Consider the following 10,887-nt stretch of genomic DNA (forward strand, 5'->3'; position numbering starts at 1 on the left):
TCGCACGAGCAGTCCACGTGAGTAAATAAGACGTCAAAAATGCCTTTTTTCTATATATAAATCTCTTAAAAAATGTAAAAAACTATTAACTTTTTTTAATTGATTAGATTTGCACGAGGAGAACGGCAAGGAGCTTCCTTCGTTAGGCATGACCATGATAAGCAGATGCTTAAGACGGCGATGGCTAATTCTTCCTGACAATCGATTTTTGATGATTAAGTTAGAAATCTCATGCGCTTATCATCTACATTATGTCCTAGGGATGACTGATTCTAAAAATATTAGTTGGGTTGACCGGACATGTAAGAGAAGGATATTAATTTTTTGTAATACGAGTACTGTTAGATAAAATAATTTATCGGAGATTTTTAGAAATTAGTGAAATTTAAATATAACGAATTAAATTTAAATGTTAAGATGACCTGAGTTAATAATCTCAGGCTGCCAAGCTGGTTTATGATAAGTGTCGAATGCAGACTGCACAATAGCTGAGCAGACCAAACAAGTGCGTGCACAACGAGCGAACAAAGTGTAGGACCGTTGGGCCAGCTAGAAGGGGGGGTTGAATAGCCCTGCAGAAATCAAAACACAAACCAACCCTTCTCGAACTCTTAAACTGACACTTGTAAAATAATCAAAGCAATAAACTAAGATCAGAATAGAAAACGAGGCACCAGGTTTTGACTTGGTTACAACCGGGGAGGTTGTTAATCCAAGAAAGATGATCGCACTAGAATTTCTCCTTCAGGCGGAGAAGCCTCTTACAAAGTTGAAGCGCACAATAGAAGCTAACTACAGAAAGCGTACAAGTGTTTGAAAGAAATGCGTGAGTTCTGAATGATGAAAAGCTTCTGGACCAAGACTATATTTATAGCCTTGGTCGGGGCGCCTGGAAGGGTTCCGGGCGCCCTGGGGGGATAAAACTTTATCCCCCAACGTCCAGAACGTGAAAGATGCGTTCTGGTCAAACTTTACGTTCCGAGCGCCCCGGACTGCTCCGGGCGCTCCGGGCTGCTCCGGGCGCCCCAGACAGTTCCGGGCGCCCCGGAGCAAAAAGTCAACTCTGGTTGACTTTTGCGTCCGGGACCTCTGCTCCGTTTCAGTCCCGCCTCGGTCCGGGTCTTCTACTCCGGATCCGCTCGCTTGGGTGATCTCTGCTATCCGGAAAAGGGGTCACCCGAACCCAACTTCCGGTCTTTCCTTCTCGTCCGCCGGTGTACTCATCCGCAGTCTTCGTCCCTCGGACGCACCGCGTGCCGTCCTTCTCGCTAGCTGCGTCTCTTGCTCCCCGAGCAATCTTCCGCTCCAGCTTTCGTCCCTCGGAACCACCGCACGCTTCCTTCTCGTCCGCCGGTGTACTCTTCCGCAGCACCTCGTCCCTCGGACTGCCGTCCTTCTCGCTAGCTGCGTCTTCCGCTCGACTACCTGTGTTCCTAAGCTCCTGCACACTTAGACACAAGGTTAAAACAAACAGGACATACCTTAACTTATTGATCACACCAAAACAACCTTGGGGTTCCAACAATCTCCCCCTTTTTGGTGTGATCAACCCAAGTTAAGCTAGGGTAAAAATAGACATAAAATTGAATTAAGTAAATTAACTTAAATTGTAATTTAAGTGCAAAAAGATAGAAAAAATTAAATCTATCTACCTCCCCCTAGACTTATACTTTTCCTTCTCCCCCTTTGATCACAAAAAATTGGGGTTCCAAGAAAAATAATCTAAGGGTTAAAGACTTAGAAAAAGTAAAAAAAATCTAAGTTTTTTAGAAAATTTTTCTAAGTAATTAAAGCTGAGATTTCTAGTTTCAAAAAAATTCTTAACTTAGGAAAAAAATAATTTTTGAGAATATTTCTAAGTATATAAATAAAATCCAAAAAAAATCCTCACTCACATTTTTAAGTATATATATATATATATTTTTAATTGACTTATGCAAAAAAAAATTCTAAGTAGGTAAATTTCTAATTTGAAATAAAATGTTTTGAATAACCTTTTTTAAGCACTAATTAATTCTTGTATTAATGCTTCATTAGTAAGTTAATAAACATTTATTTCAATATTTTGGCTTCCAGGTCGTGGCGAGGCACTAGGCCTTCTTGGTTATTGGAGCAACAACCACTTCCTTTAGACAAAACCTCATAAAGAAATTCTTTGTTTAATTTTCTCACTTAAAGCGCTAATTTTACTTTTAAAATTAATTTAAGCATGATTTAGGAACCCAATATAGGTTCCAACCTACTGGATTAACTAAAAAGTTTTTAGGGACATATTTTCTTGAAATGTTCCTAATTTGTCCCGGGTGATATTTAAAGTACTAATTTAAATTATTAAATCTTCTAACATTGGTTTTAGATGAACATGCATAATTGTTTAAGTTATCTATTTGAATTTTCAAATTTTGATTTTCTAATTCCAATTTCTCATTTTTTAATTTTAATTTATCTAATTCTTCTAAGGGACAAGACTTAGCTAGAATTACTTTTAAATTTTTATTTTCACTTTCTAATTTACAGCAGTCTTTTGTTAAAAGTTTAACAAACTTAAACATTTTATCGGGAGGAAGAGATCGTACCTGACTTACCTTGTCGATCTCGTTGTCCGTTTCTCCCCCTGAGCTGCTGCTTTCTTCTTACGTGTCTCCCCCTTCATCGATGCTCTCGATGCTCATTTCGGAAGAGCTTGAATCGCAGTCGTCGTCTTGATGACTCGCCATTAGTGCGAGTCCGAAGAATGCTTCGACTTCCGATTCGGACGAAGTATCATCCCACGTCGCCTTCAGGGCCTTTCGTTTCTGGATAGGCTTCTTACCCTTATCCTTGTCTTTGTTCTTCAGCTTGGGGCAGTTGTCCTTGACATGCCCTTCTTCGTCGCAATGGTAGCAACGGATAGTTCTTTTCTTTCTACCCTATGGATGGTTAGTTTTTCTAGAATTGTATAACTTTTTAAATCGCCTTACCATCATTACCATTTCCTCGTCATCGAGAGAAGATTCTGATTCAGGTTCGTCTCTCAAAGCTTTGAGGGCGACGTTGTTCTTTGGCTTCCTCATTCCTGCACATCTTGACTCATGCACTTCAAATGTTGAAAAAAATTCTTCTAATGAAATTTTTTCTAAGTCCTTCGAAATGTAAAAAGCATCTACTAGTGATGCCCATTTTGAATTTCTAGGGAAGGAATTTAAAGCGTACCTGAGCGAATCTCGGTTACTTACCTCTTCTCCGAGATTCGAAAGTCCGGTGATGAACTCCTGTATCCTCGAGTGTAGATGTGCAATTGTTTCACCTTCTTCAAGACAGAGGTTGGTGAGCTGGTTGCGAAGTAAGTCCCGTCTCGCAAGCTTGGCTTCGGATGTTCCTTCGTGTAATTCAAGGAACTTCTCCCAAAGCTCCTTTGCCGAGTTGTAGGTGCCGACACGGTTGACTTCTTGTGGCGGAAGTACAGTTAGCAGATGGAATTCTGCTTTCTTGTTTGCCATGTACTCGGCCTGCTCTTTCTTTGTCCATTGATTTTTCGCTTTGCCCTCGGGAGCTTCAAAACCATGTTCCATTGTTAGTAATAAATCAAAATCGGTATCGAAAAATACCTCCATGTGCTTCTTCCAGCTTGCAAAGTTCCCCTCGAATTTTGGTGGGTGGATGTTAGATCCGGCCATCTTGTTGCTTCGTTCGGCGGTTAGTCCTCCTGAAGCGTCTCGGCTCTGATACCACTTGTAGGACCGTTGGGCCGGCTAGAAGGGGGGTTGAATAGCCCTGCAGAAATCAAAACACAAACCAACCCTTCTCGAACTCTTAAACTGACACTTGTAAAATAATCAAAGCAATAAACTAAGATCAGAATAGAAAACGAAGCACCAGGTTTTGACTTGGTTACAACCGGGGAGGTTGTTAATCCAAGAAAGATGATCGCACTAGAATTTCTCCTTCAGGCGGAGAAGCCTCTTACAAAGTTGAAGCGCACAATAGAAGCTAACTACAGAAAGCGTATAAGTGTTTGAAAGAAATGCGTGAGTTCTTAATGATGAAAAGCTTCTGGACCAAGACTATATTTATAGCCTTGGTCGGGGCGCCTGGAAGGGTTCCGGGCGCCCTGGGGGGATAAAACTTTATCCCCCAACGTCCAGAACGCGAAAGATGCGTTCTGGTCAAACTTCACGTTCCGGGCGCCCCGGGCTGCTCCGGGGGCCCCGGACTGTTCCGGGCGCCCCGGGCTGCTCCGGGCGCCCCAGACAGTTCCGGGCGCCCCGGAGCAAAAAGTCAACTCTGGTTGACTTTTGCGTCCGGAACCTCTGCTCCGTTTCAGTCCCGCCTCGGTCCGGGTCTTCTACTCCGGATCCGCTCGCTTGGGTGATCTCTGATATCCGGAAAAGGGCTCACCCGAACCCAACTTCCGATCTTCTCGAGCGAGCTTCCCTCCGGCTTCTCGTCCCTCGGAATCGCTGCGTGTTTCCTTCTCGTCCGCCGGCGTACTCATCCGAAGTCTTCGTCCCTCGGACGCACCGCGTGCCGTACTTCTCGCTAGCTGCGTCTCTTGCTCCCCGAGCAATCTTCCGCTCCAGCTTTCGTCCCTCGGAACCACCGCACGCTTCCTTCTCGTCCGCCGGTGTACTCTTCCGCAGCACCTCGTCCCTCGGACTGCCGTCCTTCTCGCTAGCTGCGTCTTCCGCTCGACTACCTGTGTTCCTAAGCTCCTGCACACTTAGACACAAGGTTAAAACAAACAGGACCTACCTTAACTTGTTGATCACACCAAAACAACCTTGGGGTTCCAACACAAAGTGGCTAAGTGAGTGAGCGGTCGAGCGACTGAGCGAACTAAGAATCCGAGCGGGTAAGCGGTCGGACGAGCAGACAAAGAGGCTAAGCGAGTTTGTGACCGGCCGGGCAAAAAAATCGAGCGGTCGAGTGAAGAAGGCAAGTGACCGATCGAGCAAAGTAAGGTCGCAGTTTCCTTGTAACAGATTCTTCACACCTCTGGTTGTGCTCACACATAAGTCAAACTTAATTCAGTATAATCTAAACCTTAGATTTTCAATATAATCTGAACCTTATATTTGCACCCTCTGCATACCCACGCATGAGAGAAAAACTCTCCTTATACATTTGTTCACATCATGCATGCACTATTAGAAAAAAATACTTTTTGAGGCACAACAAAATATGTCTTAAATTATAAATTTGGTGTCTCAAAATATTTTTGAGACGGTGATTAGATGGTAATGTAGCTGTCCCCAATACAAGCGTCTCAAAAAAATATTGAGATAGTTGTACTGTCTCAAATGCTATTTAAGACGGTGATGAGACGGTTGTTCAATTGTCTCAAAAATATTTAAGACAGTTATTTTTTTGTCTCAAATGTTATGTCTTATCTTGTAAAAAAACTAGAGATACTAAATTAAGATGATAATGTGTCGTCTCAAATAGAAGTGAAGATAGTAAATTACTGCCCCTAATGTTTTGTTTTGATTTATTAATACACCATTTGTGAAAAAAATTAATAATCTTAAAAGAACATTTACTATACAAATTAATCTAGATCAGATTAATTGAATTGTCATTTCAAAACAAAAGGAAAAACTCTCTTTATAAATTAAAAATGATATACATAATATAAAATTCAAATATTTTTTAACTTACAAGCTAGTCAGTACATAAGTTTCATGCCAACATTCATCCAATAATAGAAATATCTATATATTCATCATTAATTTGATAAGAAAAAAACTACTATTCCCATGAAAGTTACACAAGAGAAAGCCTAAAGAACAACTCCTCGTGATTTAGAGATAACTTTCATAATCCTTCTTTATTATAATCCTGAACATAAAAAAAAACTCTTATTAGAGATCATAAAGATGATTTATAATATACACTGATCAAAAAAATCAATAAACAAAACTTTTCAATAAGAAATCTCTTAATCTAACACGTAATCCTCTTTCTTACAACTATGTATATAAATAAAACAAATAACCCAAGCAATCTAATCGAGCATTTATAATTTTAACATCTTTCAGAGGCTACAACAAGTTTGCATGAAGTAGTCTAGTCTTGGAATGCACAAAAATTTAAGATGGGAGGAACAAAAGGAAATATGAAGCATGACAGAAGTATGCACGATTGCTCATATTTCATTTTAAAAAACACCAAACAAACTTCAAAAGTTGAAAAATTAACACTAATTTCTAAGCATTAATATTACATGTATTACATGTTAACCATCTAATATAAGTTGAATTGAGTTTTTTATTAATCTTTACAATTAAGAAGACAAAAATAGCTGACTGAAAATATATTATACTGCTAGATGTTAAGGTTGTACATGCGCAAAAAGAACAATGGAGGAATAGAATGAAGTAACATGAATAATTTCAGATATTTGTACTTGTTAGTTACCCAATCCTTGTACATGTGAAATAGTATTATCTATGGTCTAAATAAAAAACAATGTATATATCACAAAACTATCAAAATTCATCAAAAAAAATTAGTTATTTAAATAAAGTTAAAATACCTTTTGATTATTAAAGTCACTAGATTCCATGCGAAGATGAGTCAATGGGGATTCATGATTCTCTAACTTTGATTGAAGTGCATCCATTTGAGATTTCATTTGATTTAGAATAGAAGTCACTACACCTTTTTCTTCTGAATTCCTATTCTTTGAATGAATCCAACTTTTTTCCATATCACCAGTCTTTATTGAGGAACAGTTTACTGATAAAAACAATCATTTATAAAAGAAAAAGTAGTTCGTTAGATTTATACATTTATGAAAAATAATCTATTTGACAATCATTTATAAAAAACAATACCTTTTCTAAAAGTTCTCTCCGATGTGATAAAGTTCTAATTTCAGAACTATATGTATTCAATGCCTACAAATGAAATTGTAAAAAAATTAAATGTGCATCATGATATCAAAGGATTGACTATCTATCTTCAATTGTAACGCAAAAAATCATCACTAGATCTAAAACCTTATGAATAGATTATAGAAGTGAGTGTATGAGTGAATCTTGTAAAGTATGTTTTTGTTTGGTATACAGTAAGTAATAATCTTAAAATTGTTGGGCTCTCAAAAGTAATTATATTAATCTTTTATTGAACATCTTAATTTCAATAGGATGGGGAACCCAAAATAGAAGCAAAACTCGAACAACAAGCTAAAACTTGTCAAATTTTGAAGTGGTGTGATTAATTTCCTATCACTCCCAGCATCACCAACAGACAATTTCCTCTTTCTAACTTGTAATTTATCACAATTAAAATTAGGCTAATTTCGCCATCGCATCCAGAAAATTTTTCAACTAGCGCCGCAACAAAATACTACTAAAATCAAATCAAAGACGATAAAAGATATACCATGTAAATTGATTTACTGGCGTGACCTGATCGGGCAGATCACAAGGCGGGCACGACAGGGTGAGAAAAAGAAGACGAAGAAGGTGGAAGCGGCGGAAGTGGTGGCAACGGCGAAATTGACAGCGGTGACGTAAGCGGCGACGGTGGCAGCGACGGAAGCAGCGGCGACAACAGCAGGGGCGATGGCAACGACAAGAGCAACGATGAAGTGATTTAGGGCTCAAGCTCGTGAAAAGAGAAGAGAAATTAGAAAACAACATTAATAAAAATTTACAACTTATAACTTAGTTTATAAATAAATCAATTTTCTAAATTATACTAATTTAAATATATAATATAATAAAATATAATAAAAATTCATTTTAAATTTTTTTAAAAATCAAAAAAATCTATATAATCTTATAAATTTATTTCCATGTTAACTATTAATTATACTATTTCTATTTTCCTAAATAAATTTAATTAAATTAAATTTATATAAATTTAGAACGTATAACTTAGTTTTGATAAATAAAATTAATTTTCTAAAATATACTGATTTAAATATAAAATATAATAAAAAATTATTTTAAAATTTTTAAAAATCTAAAAAATTCTATATAATCATATAAATTTATTTTCTTATTAACTATTAATTATATTATTTTTATTTTCCTAAATAAATTAAATTTATACAAATTTAGAACTTATAACTTAGTTTTGATAATAAAATTAATTTTCTAAAATATACTGATTTAAATACATAATATAATAAAAATTCATTTAAATTTTTAAAAATCTAAAAAATTATAAATAATCATATAAATTTATTTTCATATTAACTATTAATTATATTATTTTATTTTCCTAAATAAATTAAATTAAATTAAATTTTAATTAATATCATCCTCTCTATATATATATATAATAAATTTATTATTTATTCTTATTATTACGTTATTTAGTGTTTAGGCATATCCTCATAATTCTTAAATTATCAATATGTTTTATTATATCATTAAGTAATAAATTAAATATTTAATATGTTTTATTTTCATAATTCATAAATTGTCAATAGTACCTAAACACAAATTATAAATTTAAAAAATTTCATAAGTTAAATTTGAAAAAATATTTTTCTATGTTATTATTGTATAATAATTATATAATGTATATATATAAATCCGAGCACGATGATTCATGTCAAACTTTTTTTTACCGTTAAATTTAATGTCTCCATGTAAAATTTTGAGACATCTATTATTACTGTCTTAATTACATAGTATTTGAGATGAATTTTGTCACTGTCTTAAAATATTTGTCTCAAAAGTCTAGTTTTCTAGTAGTGATGTGAATCAATATAAACTAATAAAATGCCTTGAAACTTCTAATATGGGACTAGAGTCCCATTTATAATGTAGTTTCATGCATCATCCTCCTCTTCTCCATTCACATATATATCTACAGTGCCCCCACGGGCTGGATCAGCTGGAAGGGTGACTGACGCTTGCAACGGAGGTTCAGGGATCAAGGGTCGTCAGTTGTACACGGGCGTAAAACCTCGGTCTGCTGCACTTTAAATTCCACTCGACCCCCAGTCACCCCTCTTGCTCAGCTTAACCGTGATTTACACCCTCTGGATATTTATGGGGCTGGACCCAGGGGGTCGCTAAGGTGACAGTTCTACTTTTTTGCAACATATATATCTACAGCAAGTACTAATTTGGATGGTTGTAGGTCCGATGAGGCGGAGGAAGAGAAAAGATCGCATCTTAGTAGCCAAAAGGGCAAGCTTAGTGATGCTAAAGCGCTAAAAGTTATCGAGAAAAAAACAAGTGATCAAGATTGAGGACGTTGATTTACAGAATGCTTTAATTAAAGGATGAGAAAAAACAAGTCATGGCTGGGGAAGCTCCCGTTTGAGCTTCTAAAGTGCTGTGCTTTTAGAGTGAAATCGGTTTGATCTTGGGGCTTTGAATGCTTAGGAAGAAGCTGTACAAGATGCAGCACAGGAGTAGAAGCATTCCTCTGGAGAATGCTCTGGATGTAATGGTGAAAGATTTACCCTTTTTTTTTCTTATTGTTATGGAATGCTACTAGTGATAATTTGGAACAACTTGAAAGTTACAAAATTGATTCCATTGAAGATGAAACTGAGCTTAAATAAATTCGATTTACCATTTAGTGTGTGTGAAATCGCATCTCACGTTTATAATCCATGCTTTTGATTTCATAGAAGTTTGAGGTCGGTTGGTGAAATGATATGGTTGGCTAATTAGATGGATGTTTATATAAAATGATATGGTTGCCTAATTAGCTTAATGTTTATATAAGGAGAAGTGTGTTGTAAGATGTGTTTATAGATTTAGTGAATTATAGTTGAATGACATCCTTACATTTGTATCATTGCATTCATCAAATTCTACAAGTAACCACAAGTTGAATTGCGTTACTTATAACAAGTCATGCGTGAAGTGTGAAGCAACTCAAATGCATCACATTCATCTTGCAAGTAGGTCATGCATCAAAGTTGATGTTACGGAAAGAGCTTATTGCAATTGGTAAATTTATATGATCTCCATACTTTGTCTCAAATTAACTGGCTTCTGATTTGCAACTTACTATCTAACAGTTGTTTTTTTCTTTAGAATTATTCCATTGTTATTATACTATTATCAGAGGCATTGCTAAACAAATGTTAGGTAGAATATCAAAGATTCTCTATTAACATTTGTTTCTCTTTGTAGAAACCTCTCCAAACTCAGTTGAAGATCCAAGCGGTGTGTCTCAATGAAGTTTTCTCGGTCGTGAGACGTCTTTTGATTCTAAAATCTCAATTATCTACTTATGTATTGACCTCATGGTTAGGTCTAACCTTTTAGTGAGATGTTTCGCAGCTCCACGCAAGGAGAGTTGGCTGATCCAAACGTCCCGAGCAATTATTTTTCAATGAAGCTTTGAGTCTCTAATTAATCATGAAGATTTATTTTCTTTGTCATTAGGGTTCATGTCTGTGCAATGATTTCCTTTTTATTGTTTAGTCTTATTATTAAGTTGATGTTGGTATGTGCTTAAAATCAATAATGCAGGTTCTATGTTTTTTATTTATTTATTGAAAGTATTATCTTCTAGGTAGTTTGTTATATTATCTTACGGAGATCACGTAAGATTATTAATTGAAAAGTTAAATTACAAACAAGATTATCGTATAACTTAGTAAATCTATGGTTTCTATTTTTAAGATGTTATATACATTTTGGATGTAAATAAACATAGGCCATAAAATTAAACTAAACATCCACATTTAAAAGTAAAATTATTGATGAACTACACACATTAATGAGCAAGCTTATTACCTTTATAATTCGATGAGTTAAAAGATGGATATATTTTGTGTTATAATAAAGTAAAATATCAGTTAAAAGTTATATATATTTTGTTAATTGACTAATGACACCCATGTGGTCGTGCCGGAGTGGTTATCGGGCATGACTAGAAATCATGTGGGCTCTGCCCGCGCAGGTTCGAATCCTGCCGACCACG

General features: G+C 35.9%; 1 non-coding gene across 1 annotated transcript; it reads left to right on the forward strand.

The window, feature by feature from the left end:
- The first annotated feature begins 10,805 nt into the window (after positions 1-10,805).
- Positions 10,806-10,887, forward strand: TRNAS-AGA. The gene has a single exon. It is a non-coding gene; the product is annotated as a tRNA-Ser (tRNA).

The sequence above is a fragment of the Zingiber officinale genome, chromosome 1B (assembly GCF_018446385.1).
Source record: "Zingiber officinale cultivar Zhangliang chromosome 1B, Zo_v1.1, whole genome shotgun sequence".
Classification (NCBI taxonomy): Eukaryota; Viridiplantae; Streptophyta; class Magnoliopsida; order Zingiberales; family Zingiberaceae; genus Zingiber; species Zingiber officinale.